The sequence below is a fragment of the Caretta caretta genome, chromosome 5, assembly GCF_965140235.1.
Source record: "Caretta caretta isolate rCarCar2 chromosome 5, rCarCar1.hap1, whole genome shotgun sequence".
In the NCBI taxonomy this organism is placed as follows: domain Eukaryota; kingdom Metazoa; phylum Chordata; order Testudines; family Cheloniidae; genus Caretta; species Caretta caretta.
This window is the reverse complement of record NC_134210.1, coordinates 101,218,871-101,232,050: the sequence shown is the minus strand read 5'-3', so window position 1 is coordinate 101,232,050 and position 13,180 is coordinate 101,218,871. Positions and strand designations below refer to the sequence as shown.

General features: G+C 41.3%; 1 protein-coding gene across 7 annotated transcripts in view; it reads left to right on the top strand.

Annotated features, from left to right (window-relative positions):
* The first annotated feature begins 1,568 nt into the window (after positions 1-1,568).
* Positions 1,569-13,180, top strand: part of PIP5K1B (phosphatidylinositol-4-phosphate 5-kinase type 1 beta) — a 166,646-nt gene continuing 155,034 nt past the window's right edge. For 4 of the 7 annotated variants that reach the window (XM_048851733.2, XM_048851731.2, XM_048851732.2 and 1 more), the window contains exon 1: positions 1,697-1,998. The gene's annotated coding sequence lies outside the window, so the exon portion shown is untranslated. Of the gene's footprint in view, positions 1,588-1,693; positions 1,999-7,174; positions 7,232-13,180 lie in introns of those variants that run through there. The other 3 variants (XM_048851734.2, XM_048851736.2, XM_048851735.2) reach the window with 3 other exon arrangements.

Below are 13,180 nucleotides of genomic sequence, written 5' to 3'. Positions count from 1 at the left end.
TTCCTCCAGTGCCTTCTCTGTCTCCCAAATGGATACCCCTATGTGGTATAGCAGAATCATTTGAGATAGGTGAAGGATGTGGTGGAGAAGTTTATGGATGGAATTTGGGCCTTGTAAGAGTGGATAGGGCTCACCTGAATGACTTTTCTATGAGCCCCAGCTTTGCTTGAGCTCATTATGCTTCAGGGTGTACCTCTTGGCTGAATACTCTTCCCACAAAAAGTAGCTTTCTTTGAAGGTATCACCTCAGAATATACGTATGCTATTAATTTTGAGGGACATTCCCTTGCTTTGGGAATGAAAGAAATCTAGAATGGCTCCTGAACTTCTCTAGTTTGGGAACATAGCCCATACAGCAAACACTCACACAGGTATAGAGTTTTAATCTGGTTTTACAGGGGGGTCATGAAATCATGGGCAGAAGTATAGTTCTTCCTTCTGAAAATAAACTAATAATTATTTACTATTTGTATTATTGTATGTGAGCATTTTATAATGTTGCACGTCTATAATGGTTTTGACACCAACGTTAATTAATGTTGCACAAACACTAATTAATCCTCAATTCGTTGCATTACTAGCTCTAATGGGTGAACAGAGAGGTTAAATGGCTTCCCCAAAGCCATTAATATGAGTCATTGTCTCAGGGGTCATGAGTTCCTGGATTCCAGTCCCATTGTCAATGCACTAAAATCAGTAGTGTGCAAACTGGGGGGGGGTGTACCCCCTGGGGGGGACATAAGAGCTTCTCTTGGGGGGCATAAAGAAACTGGGATCCTGCGAGTCCTGTGGGACCCGCTGCCGTAATAGGTGGAGCGGAATAAAAATAGAGTGAGCATTGCAGGGCAGGAGGAGAGCAGGATTAAAAAAAAAACAGTCCTACCGTGCCACAAGCAACATGAACAGCCCACCCAGCAGCCGCTGCTCTCTGGCCGCCCAGTTCTGAAGGTAGTGCCATCACCACCAGCCGTGCAGCTGTAAGGGTGGCAATGGGGCACAACAGGGGGAGGGAGTGTGACTAGAAGAGTTTCTGTACCACTGCGCCAGATCATACTGTAATATGAACAGACCCCAAGGGCCTAACATATAGTACATGAAATATCCCATTGCATTTTCAGTTATATTTGTCAATATTTGTACGACTGGGACACCTAAGAGTCCTGTATTTGTACTAGTGGCTGTACAAACACAGAAGGAAAAGACAATTCCCTGCCCCCAAAGAGCTTACAATCTAAGCATAAGGTAAGAGCCAAGAGGTGGAGACAACAAAGAGCCTGGAGGAGGTGCCATATTCTACATCGCTGCGTGATGCAGGGAGGAGAGTTTTGTGTTAAACACCTGCCACTGGAGCCTTGATCCTGTGAAGTCACGCACCTGCTGCGTGTATCTCCTCCCAGTAACGTGCCCCGCGCTCCCCCAAACATTCCTTCCTTCAAGGCCACAGGTGCGGGGACCTCGCGGAACCTCCCCCCTGTCTGGGCGCAGCTGCGGCCGTGCTGGCTGGCGCCGGGGCAGGCACACCCTGCCCCGCCTCGCGCAGCCCGGCCTCCGCAAACCAGCCCCGCTCCCCCTGAGGGCTGGCGAAGGGTAAGTGGAGAGGCGATGAAGCCCCGCCGCTCAGTGCGAGACAGGGGGAGGAGGAAGGGGAAGAGCCTGGGAGGCTGCCGGGCGGGGCCTCAGCCGGCGGCGCAGCCCAGTGTCTGGGAGGCGCGCAGAGCACCAGGGCTGGAGGGGAGGGAGGCCGGGCCGGCTCGGCGCGTAACTTCACCCAGCCTGCCCGGAGCAGGAGGAGGACGGCGGGGTCTTGCCGCTGCCCAGGGACGGGACCGGCCTCTCCACGCCGGGCCGGCGGGGGAAGCCCAGCCCGCAGAGAGAGGGCGGCAGAGCCGAGCCGGAGGCGGCAGCCTGCCCCGGCTGGGCGCGCTGGGCGCTCCGGCAGCCCCGGAACTCACCGCGGGAGCGCAGCGGGGCTGGAGCGCGGAGTCCCCGGGGCCAGAGGCAAGTGCGCGCGGCTCGCCCCCTGCGGACCGGCCTGACTGCTCCCCCCGGGGCCGTGCGGGGCTGTGACGGCTGCTCCTTCAGGGACCCGGGGCCGGGTCCTGCCGGCGGGGAGGGACTCGTAGGCAGCGGACGCGGTGGCGCTGGGCAGCCCCCTGACTTGGGGCGGGTGGCACCGGGAGAGCTGTACAGGCACCGCAGCTCCCGAGGGTTGGGCAGCAGGGGGCTGTCCGGGCACTGGGGGGCTGGCAGCCGGGGCGGAGAAGAGGGATGGTGTCTGTGGGAGGGGGCTGGGGTGGCTGCTGGTGGGGAAGGGGAAGGCGCGCAACAGCGGGGTTGCATGGGCCCCTGCATGTCGCCGGGGAGGCTCCGTCCTACTCTTTTCATTGCTAGCTGTGGATCCGGCTTGAACAGGTGGGGGGGTGGTGTAATGACATCAAATGCTGCAAAGCCTTAGTTTCCCCACCCCACGCCTTTCAAACTGATACCGAACCCTGCGCGGGCTAACCGGGGGAAGGGAGATGGAAAATGTGCAAATTGTTCTGCTGTTTCAGTTACAAAGGCTGGTTTGTTTATTTGACATCCTTGCAGGTGCAAAATCTCTCTCTGCTGTTGCCTTGTGGTTGACACGGTGGATTGTAACCTGGTTCTAGGAAGTTGTTTAGGTGGTTAGCTACCTTGTTCTGTGTCAGACAGTAAAATCAATGCTCTGGAACAAGAATAATACCCCATTAACACTCTTACACAAGTTACAATTTGTACTGCTACTTCCAACGAAACAAGCACACAAACCCCTTCATGTTGAGGCCCTAGGTGCCTCATAGACACTATAGTGCTGCTAGATCATTGAAAACCTCAAGGTGTATAAGGATTTGTGTTTTCCAGAATTTTGCCTCCTGGTATTTGAAACATGCTAACATGGAGAGAGCAACAATTTGACTCTTTATTTCACAGTTTTGTAGTCACAGCAGAAAATTATCCTTCCTAATCTCAACCTTTGCTGTTGCACTCTGGTAAAAGGACAAAAGTCTTCATTAAAATGTAACACTATATAGAAGATTGATTTACATAGATTGTTTAATAGAGATTTTCTAGGTAGGGGAATCACAAGTGAGGTAATAATGATTTATTTTGCTTAATATAAATCTGAAATAATTTCAATAAGTGTGCTGAGAAAATACTCTAGTGAACAAGAGAATGTATACTAATAATATACTCTCACCTTAATTAATGCATGCATAGATTATAAGGTTGGTAGCCTGATGATGATTGCAGTAAGATTTAATATATGCATGGAGGTCTGATCCTAAAATATTATGTCCTCTTTGAAAAGATCCCACAAGATACCGTCTAATCTACATATATATACATCTTCATATATATTTCAGAAGGTTACAAACTTCCTATAAGTCTATAAATTTTTTTTTGTTAAATTTCAGGGGTTGGTGACATTAAGGCTTTCACATGAATTAGGTCCTGATCCTGCCGATTTAACTTAAACTGGAGTACTTAGAGGCACCTTAGAGACTAACAAATTTATTTGAGCATAAGCATCCGATGAAGTGAGCTGTAGCTCACGAAAGCTTATGCTCAAATAAATTTGTTAGTCTCTAAGGTGCCACAAGTCCTCCTTTTCTTTTTGCGAATACAGACTAACACGGTTGCTCCTCTAAAACTTAACTTAAACTGAAATTCAGTGAGACTACTCACATGCTTAAAATTAGGCATATGCATAAATCTTTATAGGATAGGGGTTATGGTGTGAATCTGTGTTGATTAGTTATTTGAGTGTTTGGAAGAGTTGAGAAGGACCCAGACAATTGTGGTAGATGGATTTAAGGCTTTAAATTTGCTGAATAACGTCCTGAAACAGGAAACTGTCTCATAAATATAGCAGACCTATCTTGGAGTATCACAGGGTGGTTTACTTAAAACAGCAGTGCTTCCTGGAGCCAGCTGATGCGCTATTTAGGTAGTCAATATCAATCTGGAGTATGCTTAGGGGTTTTTTCATCTTCACCATATGAAAAACAAACCTATGTGTATTTGCTCTGCTTATCACTGCTTCAAAAAATCTATAAATATGTCACATTAGGTCTCCTAAAAAAAAAGTCAGTAGCAGTTGGCTCATGTCACTTTTAAAAGGATGTTGCTTGAGGTGAAGAAACCTAGTTCTCCTTTTCAGAAACAAAACAAACTATATGTGTCTGTAAATGTTTTATGCTGGTCTTCAGTAATGCAGGAAGGACTCAATTCAAAGCAGAATTTCAGGGGGTTTTTCTCTTAAACTTAACTTAAAGAACATTGGCAGTTGAGAGAATTTGAGTTTAACATAATGGTAAAAGAATTCTGAATAAATATATTTCTTTAAGAACTTTAGTTTGTGACCTAGACAGAAATTTTCACAGCGCAAAATACATGTGCTGCTGACTTGGTAGCCATAGTGGCTGATCTGGCATTTTCGGCACTTTTCAAACATATTTTTCCTCAATACGTTCAATTTTCATGGGTTTTTTTGCTCCACATGTCTTTGTCATGGGCACCTGAAAAATATAATTCAGGAAGAACTGTATACAGCTAATGAAAAAGGTCTGAATAGAGAAACATTGTTTTTCAAGTCTGCTTTTATAATTAAAATCCCCAGAAAAAGCTCATACGTGGCAAGTAGTTACAAAGCACAAAGCGTTTAGGAACATTTTTCTTTACTCTAATTTTGATTCCTATTCCTACCATCCCACATTTTTCTCCCATGCCCCCTCATTAGGTAAGTGCAGAATACAGTGGAGAATCAATATGTTTGGGAAATGATCCTTCATCTGTTGAAGCCAATGGGATTTTTGCCATTGGTTTCTTGTTGATGCAGGATTTTGTCTGTGACTTTGTTATAGCAAAGCATTTAAGCCTGTGCTTAAGTCTCATTGAAGTAAATGGGACTTAAGCATATGCTTAAAATTGTGTGAAATGTATGAATTATGTTTTTCTCATATTTAAAAGTACCTTTTTGGTGGTTTGTTTAGAGTTTGTTTATATACTTCGAATAGCTTCTTATCTCATGCAGCTCCATTACACTAATATCCACTCTCTGGTTACGCATCATACCAAAAGCAATGGATGTTAAGTCTCTTGGCGCTTCTCAGAGAATTCAGGGAAGAACCTGGTGTGTTCAGCAACATTCCTTCTTTTAGTGCTTGATCAGCTCCTTTGGGGCACTGAGTCCTTCAACTTCTTTTTGTTTCAGTGGGAGATAGGAGTGCTGCACAGCTCCCACAAAGTGCTGAGCATGTTGCAGGATTGGGAGCTGCTACTGAGTGCATAATAGCTGTTTTATTTGCCTACTGCAGTCACTGTACTACCAGTGTTTAACTTATGACTTCGTAAAGTGCTTTAAGATATTTTGAGTACAGAAGGAGCTGTGTAAGCCTTTGTTACCCTTAGTGGCTAGTTGGCACCAAAGTTTAAACATATGTAGGCCAAAGAAGCTAAAGTTTAACTAAAAAATATTCAGTAACTGCATTTAGAAGTATAGAAATAAGTAGTTAAGGGGAGATACATGTATATTCAAATATAACCACAGTTTCAACAATCACTTACATAAATCTGCACTTATGAAATATTGTACTGTATGTTCCAAAACCAACTTTAACTCTGCCCTTCAATCCTTGCCCAGCACCAACCTATGAAACACAGAAAATTTTTTATACCTACTCACACTGGGTTATAGACATTTTGAACATGAGCCGCATAGCTTTTTAAATCACCACTGTGTAGCCCATAGACTTGCTCACAGGCTGTCTTCTATTATATCTTCTCATTTTGGGCTGGGGAATTAACACTTCAGTTCTTACCCTCCATATACAGACTTGGCCCTTTTCCCCATTCCAGCTTCTGTCTGTGGTCAAGAGACTACACATCTCATCTTCTTCTTCATGCACTTTACAATCCAGAAACAGTAGCCATCCCCCATTCCCTCTGAGGCAGAAAGCTTGAACTACCCCATCTGCCCTCCTGATATGAACTGGAAATTCCATTCTACCTTCCCTATTCATCCTTCCAATGTGAGTCAAAGAACCATACCATCCTCCTGCAGGCCGCACATTTCCCGATCCCAATCCGCTTTACATATATGCCACAGACGGTCGGATTGCGGTGTAATTTATTCATCAAACCGAGCTAGTGTTGTTAATTTTATACTAAGGAGGGGGAGAGCGGCCAACATATATGCTGAGAGTATTGTTTTAATTTGCGGTAAATGATGTGGGAAAATGGTAAAGTTGGAGTCGTAAGTATTCCTCTTTGTCCCCTATTACTCACCCACCATCATCAGAGATACATTTTAAAAAAAAAAGTGTAGAGAGAGATTTTTCCATACAAGCCCCTCCCCCCAAAAACCTGCATCACAAGAACATTACATCTGCAAAGTTATCAGCACACCCTTAACTCTGCCCTATTGTGTATATACACTTTGCTATATCTTGTATTACAGAATTGTAGACCATGTTTTCTGTGGGACACCTTCCTTTCTCAGTGTATGAGATGAATGGTTCTCAATGAATGTTGCAGTTTTCTTTTTATTTTGTAACAAATCTCTGGGGCAGGATTGTATTCACAATTCTACTGAGAACCTCATGCCAATTTCCCTTCAAGCTGGTTTAGCCCCAGTACTTTGTCACTCCCTATACTTCTCATACCAGAGAGCCACTCGGTTTTTTTCTCTTGCTGAATTGGGTTTAATGAGAAATCTCTTGCTACTGGAATGAGTCCACAAAATGCCACACTGTCCTAACATTTGACATTTTGTTGTTCTTGTGTACACACCCCCATTATAATTAGATACAAGAGTTGTTAGTAACTTTGCTTAACTACAAGCTTTCCCCCCTCCCCCCCAATGTAGCTAACACATTAGTTTTAAAAAAAACAGAAATTTCTTTTTAGAAAGTTTGAAGGGGCAGTAATAACTTATCAGGGACCCAAAGAAAATTTGGACAGTCATCAGTTTTAACTGGGGTAACTTTTAAAAGTAATGTTACAGAGAACAGGAAAAAAATAATTTTTCTTCAGCGTAAATCTGGCCATTTTCATGCCAAACCAGTTTTCTTAGCCAAAGCTGCAAGGAGGCAAAAAATTTGTCTCAAAATTCTGTTTGTTTGCTTTTTTTAGGGTCTGATCCAAACCCTGTTGAAGCCAACGAGAGTCTTTCCATTGAAATCAATGTGCTTTGGATCAGGCCCTTAAGGTAATAACTTTCTAGCTGTGAAAGGTGCTATAGCTATTAATTTATTCATGCATAGTCAAACCTTCTGTTTTTAATTTGTATAACCAGACAAAGTTTTTTGTGTCTCTTGTCAAATTTTTCCATGTCCAAGAGTGAATAGAAAGGAAGTTTATCCAATGTCAGTGTGGACTAAAATTTGTTAGCACTTAAAGTAAGGCCTGTTGATGTTTCCCCTCATACATGGTAATATGCATATCCTTTGGTGTAAGTGCTGTCAAAGATTTGGCATAAAAACAATGAAGTTGTACAGTAGCCTTATAAATAAATGGTTTAATAGCATTAGAGCTCCTGAAAGAACATCAAAACCATCTAAAGAGGATGTAAACCAATAATAGTGAGCTTTATTTTTGATAGTTGCCTAGTTAGATTTTAAATAACGTAAACATTTTAAAAAGCACATTTCAGTAGTAACAGTTCAATAAAGGTCTTCATAATAATCCATATTGACAAACAAATCTTTAAAAATCAAAGGTATGGGTAACATTTTCAAAAAAGCTCCTAAGTTGCATGGGACTTAGAGGGTACTTTTTTTTTAAAGCATCTAAATATTCCCTAACTGCAAGATAAGGATTAATCTGAACAAACAAATCTCCATTTTTGTAAAGCAACTTTCTTGTCAGCAAGTACACATCATAGGTCATAATGTCAAAAAGAGACAGAATACAGGAATTGTGCAAAAGGTGGGTGCACTCATTTTATAAGTTTAAAGTTCTTAATTTGCATGTAATGTTCATTACCTGCATGTGCAAATTCTTGTATTTGTGTGCACAGGCTTGTTTGCATAAGCGGTTATTTGGTACATGCGCACAAATGTGGTTTCATTTGTGTAAATATAAGAATTTTGCACAGTTCACCTATTACATAGAGTTTTGAAAATGGACTGTGGCTGATTGCTTTGCCTTTTGCCAGATGACTAATCAGGGGTGGACGGATGGAAGGAATGCAACTTCTCACCCCTAGGGACAGGCTTCAATGCAGTCCCTCCGTAGCTGATCTCAGCCTCTGGGTCAGAATAAAGATGGCTGCCCTTCTACACTCACCATATGGTAGTTCACAGTCAGTGGATCCACCTTGGTGCATGCTGATTAGAATCTCTGCTTATTCTGCCTATGGCCCCTTCTGTGCCAGCCTATTCAGGGGTGGGATGGGATCTGCTCTGTGATTTGCAGGCAGGAGTGAAGGTTCTCTCTTATGCAGCCACTCAGCCTGTAAAACCTCCCCCCCACCCCCCGTGCTATGTAAGAATAAAGCAATATTTATGTGCTTCCGAGAGTCTTTCTCACACTCACCTGTGGTAAACTGGCTTTCAAGTAGTTGAAATTTACTTAGGCTCTGATCTTGCAAAGACTTGCTCATGTGGTTAGCTTTACATATGTAAGGAATCCCATTGAAGTCAAACTCTTGTATGTAAATCTTTGCAGGATCTGGACCTCATTCCCCAATTCTGCAAAGACTCATGCATGTGCTTAACTTTATGCACTGTGAATGGTCCCACAGAAGTCAACCCAGCTACTCAGTGCATAAATATAAGCATGTATCTCTTTGCAGGACTAGGGCTTTATTAGTTTATTGCTTATTAAGTGCATACTAATCCAGATTTTACACACACACACACTTTTACAAAAAGAAATCCCCAGACTGTTTGTTTTTGTTTTTCTCCCTGACAAAAGATCTAGAGGGGAAAAAAGGTCAGTCCAACCAAATTTAATCAATTTATTAAAAACAGAAAGAAAAGATCTATTCCAGAAGATGTTTTGGCTATGAAACAGGAAACCTTTTCATGGAAGACCTCGGATTCTGGTTTTGTTTTGTTTTTAATAGAAACATGATAATGCAACAAATTGTTTTATGAATAAGGGTATGTGTGTTTTATCTGTTGCCAGATTTTATTGACTATTTTTAGTTTTATTGCACTGGGAAACTGAATCTAACAATCCCTTTAATGGTGAAAAAGAAAATCACAAAGATTAGTGGGTATTTCTCAGGAGCCATGGAAAACCAGACTTGGATTTTGTTTCATGCTTCAGGGTTCAAGCTAGTTTGGCTATTGGAGACCAGGATGGGACCTAATGAGGGGTGCAGTTTATCCCACATCTGCTTACTACAAGGTTCTTACAGCTTTCACTGAATCATCTGGTGCTGGCCACTGTCAGAGATGGGATACTGGACTAGATGAACCATAGGTCTGATCCAGTTTGACACAAGCTATCATAGGAATTAAATTTCTAAACATATAGTAGAAAACTAGAGGGAGATCACTGTGTTGAAGAGGTGCTTTGAAATATGCTCTTTCATTTTTCTTATGGGGTTGAAGTACAAATAGCGGAATAAAAAAGGGAAAAAATACTAGTTTTTTTAAGACTGAAGTTTTGTATAGTTTTAAAGAAAATGTAGATTTTGGACTTGAATATAATTAGTTTTAGATGATGCCATAGATTTAGCAGAAACGTCATCTATATTACATATTCAGAGACAAGGCAACATTATTTTAGTGCTATATTAAAAAAGCAGTTGTAGTTCCACATAACTCAGAGGGATATATTTTTAACAGAATCTAAGCATTAAATTTTATTCATGTTGCTCGTGTAGGTGTACATGTAAAACTTTTTTTTTTTTAATTTCCCTTCCTTTTCTTTTTGCTTAAGATTTGGCTTTCCCACGCTGGAAATCAAAAGACCAATAGCTCAGAGCTATAAATAATTAGGTTGAGATAGTTCTTGTAACTTTTACAGAACTGAAATGCCTTGTGAAGGTTGCGTTTGCATTCAGAACTCACATTCTTTAGTTTTCTATTTAAACCGAGCAATGTGAGGAGCTCTTCTATTGTTAGCCAAAAGGGATTTAATGAAGTACTGGTTATTCTTTTGGTATATTGTCGTCTTTGTTGTGCACTGTAGTTAATTCATAGGGTTTTAGAAACAAGCACAGACAAATAGTAATTGTTTTGACCTGTCCATGGAGAAATACTGTCCAATCTACTTAGTGTCTGATGTACTTTTAAGGTGCTCACATGCTGCACTGCAGGGAATCCTACAAGTGCCTAGCTAGAATGATATTTGGTAAAATTTTGATGTGCCTGTGTTCATTGTTTATAAGGCCTCTTCTTCTTTTGGTCAGTGAAACACCTGGGTATAAAGTGTCTTTAATAAAACATACTGTACAAATTCATGCTCACAAAGGGTTTCATGGCTCTCGTTTTGCCCACCATGAGTTATCAAAGCTTCATGGTGAAAGTAGGGGTCGAGCTCAGACCCTCGTGCTGCAGAAACACAGGTCACGACAACTTGAATTCAAGTAGAAGCTTCATTAGCTGTTAGCAGCTGAACTTGTCAAATATTATTTATAGAATAATCAATTTACAATAACATTCCAAATTACTTATAGAATAATCAGTTTGATTAGCTTAGTATTTTTCAAATAAAATACATTTATACTGTTTCCATTGTTTTTTCAGCTCTAGCTTTTCTAGCTCTAGCCCTTTATAGAGGGCATTTTATATATGCACACTGGGAAGACTGGTACATTTTCCTTTCTGTACGGTGGATAATTAAGCTTGTAGCTCTGAGAAGGGAAGTCCTTATCTTAGCTACAGGCTTGGTAGTGTACATTAATAGGACATTCTTAACCACACCAGTGATCTGTGAGATGTGATTGGGGAATGACATCTATTGTAGAAAGAGAGATGATTCCTAGCCTCTCCTGACAAAGATCTGTGGGTACTAGATTATGTTCGGTATCTTTTGAAATCTGAATTCTGTCACAGTAAGGTTGGAACTGAGCACATCTGATACGTTCCCTGAGGCTTTCAGTTGACTTAGAAAAGCCTGTGTAACATGTCAATGTACCAAGCTTTCTTCTGCTCCATATGTTTTAACTGACACCAAGCCATAACAGCTCCTTAGGGCTGAAAACATTTGCACCATGTAGATCTTTGGATGGGTGTCCCAATCATGCTCCTGTCCACTACCAAGACCCTGTATATCCCTGCTTCCCCAGCAGTGAAGAGGAGTGGTGTAAGAGCCCCTATATCAGGTCTATATCACAGGAGTCGCCATGACTGCATGGTAATCTTCCATGGGCTTGTTAAGATGGGTTTAGGGCCAAAGCGTGGCTGCAATGAACCACAAGGCAGCCATGCTTTGCTGGAGAATCTGACCCCTTATCTTCGTTGCTAGCATTTGTGTTCCTGTGAACTGAGGTGTTGTTGTTTTGTTTTATTTTTTTAACATTGTCCTCACCTTTCTGAGCACTTAATCATTTACTAGTAAACAGATGTGAACATCTGCATAATTATTAACTGTCGTCATCTTTAGCAAAAGTCTGTGGAATCCTTCCCATCTCCTCCAACTTACAAGTTAGTTTCAAAGAGTCCATGTATTTCAGCATTGCTTTTTACATCCTGTATCACTTCAATCATAGTCTAAAAAAACAGTTACAAAGCACATGGTAACCCATAATGCTAGAATGCAGAATCCTAAAACTGAGATTATTATTATTTATTATTATTTTGGCCCCATCAATCAGTGGGGAGGTTTCCTTTGCTTGCTTTTTTCAGTTCTTCTAATGTAACAATTTTTTCTCTTGGTTACATATACGATTTGTGAGGGGAAGAGGAGGTCAGTCAGTCTTGTCAACAGTATCAATAAGATGGGCATCACTCTTCAAGTAAACATCACTTATGCCCTGTAGTGCTCAGGGAAAATGTACTGCATGGAAGAGCTAACGGAGAAGGGAGGTGGTTGTATACTGTACCAGCATCCCACTAGGTAATTGATAGCAACAGGTTTATATACATTGTTACTCCTGGGAGAATTTTGCACCAAAAAATTAAAAATTCTGCATATTTAATTTGTCAAAATGTAATCAGTCCAGTTTCAATTATTTTGGTAATTTATTTCAAAATACCTCTCAACAAGTATGTCGTCAGTACAGACAACAGCAAAAAAGATTCCTTCAGGACTAGAGAATTAAAGAAACCCCTACAACAATATCTAAATAAATACTTTGCCTCAGTCTTTAATGAGGAGCTTAAGGATAATGGTAGGATGACAAATGGGAAGGAGGATATGGAGGTAGACATTACCATATCTGAGGTAGAAGCCAAACTTGAACAGCTTAATGGGACTAAATCGGGGGATTATAATAACTAGATAATCTTCATCCAAGAATATTAAAAGAACTGGCACCCGAAATTGCAAGCCCATTAGCAAGAATTTTTAATGAATCTGTAAACTCAGGGATTGTACCGTATGATTGGAGAATTGCTAACATAGTTCCTATTTTTAAGAAAGGGGGGAAAAAAAGTGAGCCAGGTAACAGGCCTATTTGACATCTGTAGTATGCAAGGTCTTGGAAAAAATTTTGAAGAGAAAGTTAAGGACATTAAGGTCAATGGTAATTGGGACAAAATACAACATGGTTTTATAAAAGGTAGATCGTGTCAAACCAACCTGATCTCCTTCTTTGAGAAGGTAACAGATTTTTTTAGACAAAGGAAATGCAGTAGATCTAATTTACCTCGATTTCAGTAAGGCATTTGATATGGTTCCACATGGGGAATTATTAGCTAAATTGGAAAAGATGGGGATCAATATGAAAATTGAAAGATGGATAAGGAACTGGTTAAAGGGGAGACTACAACGGGTCACATTGAAAGGTGAACAGTCAGGCTGGAAGGAGGTTACTAGTGGAGTTCCTCTGGTCCCAAAACCGATCCCTATCTTATTTAATCTTTTTATTACTACCTTGGCACAAAGTGGGAATGCGCAATAAAGTTTGCGGATGACATGAAGCTGGGAGGTATTGCCAATACAGAGAAGGACCGGGGTATCATACAGGAAGATCTGGATGACCTTGTAAACTGGAGTAATAGTAATAGGATGAAACTTAATAGTGAAAAGTGCAAGGTCA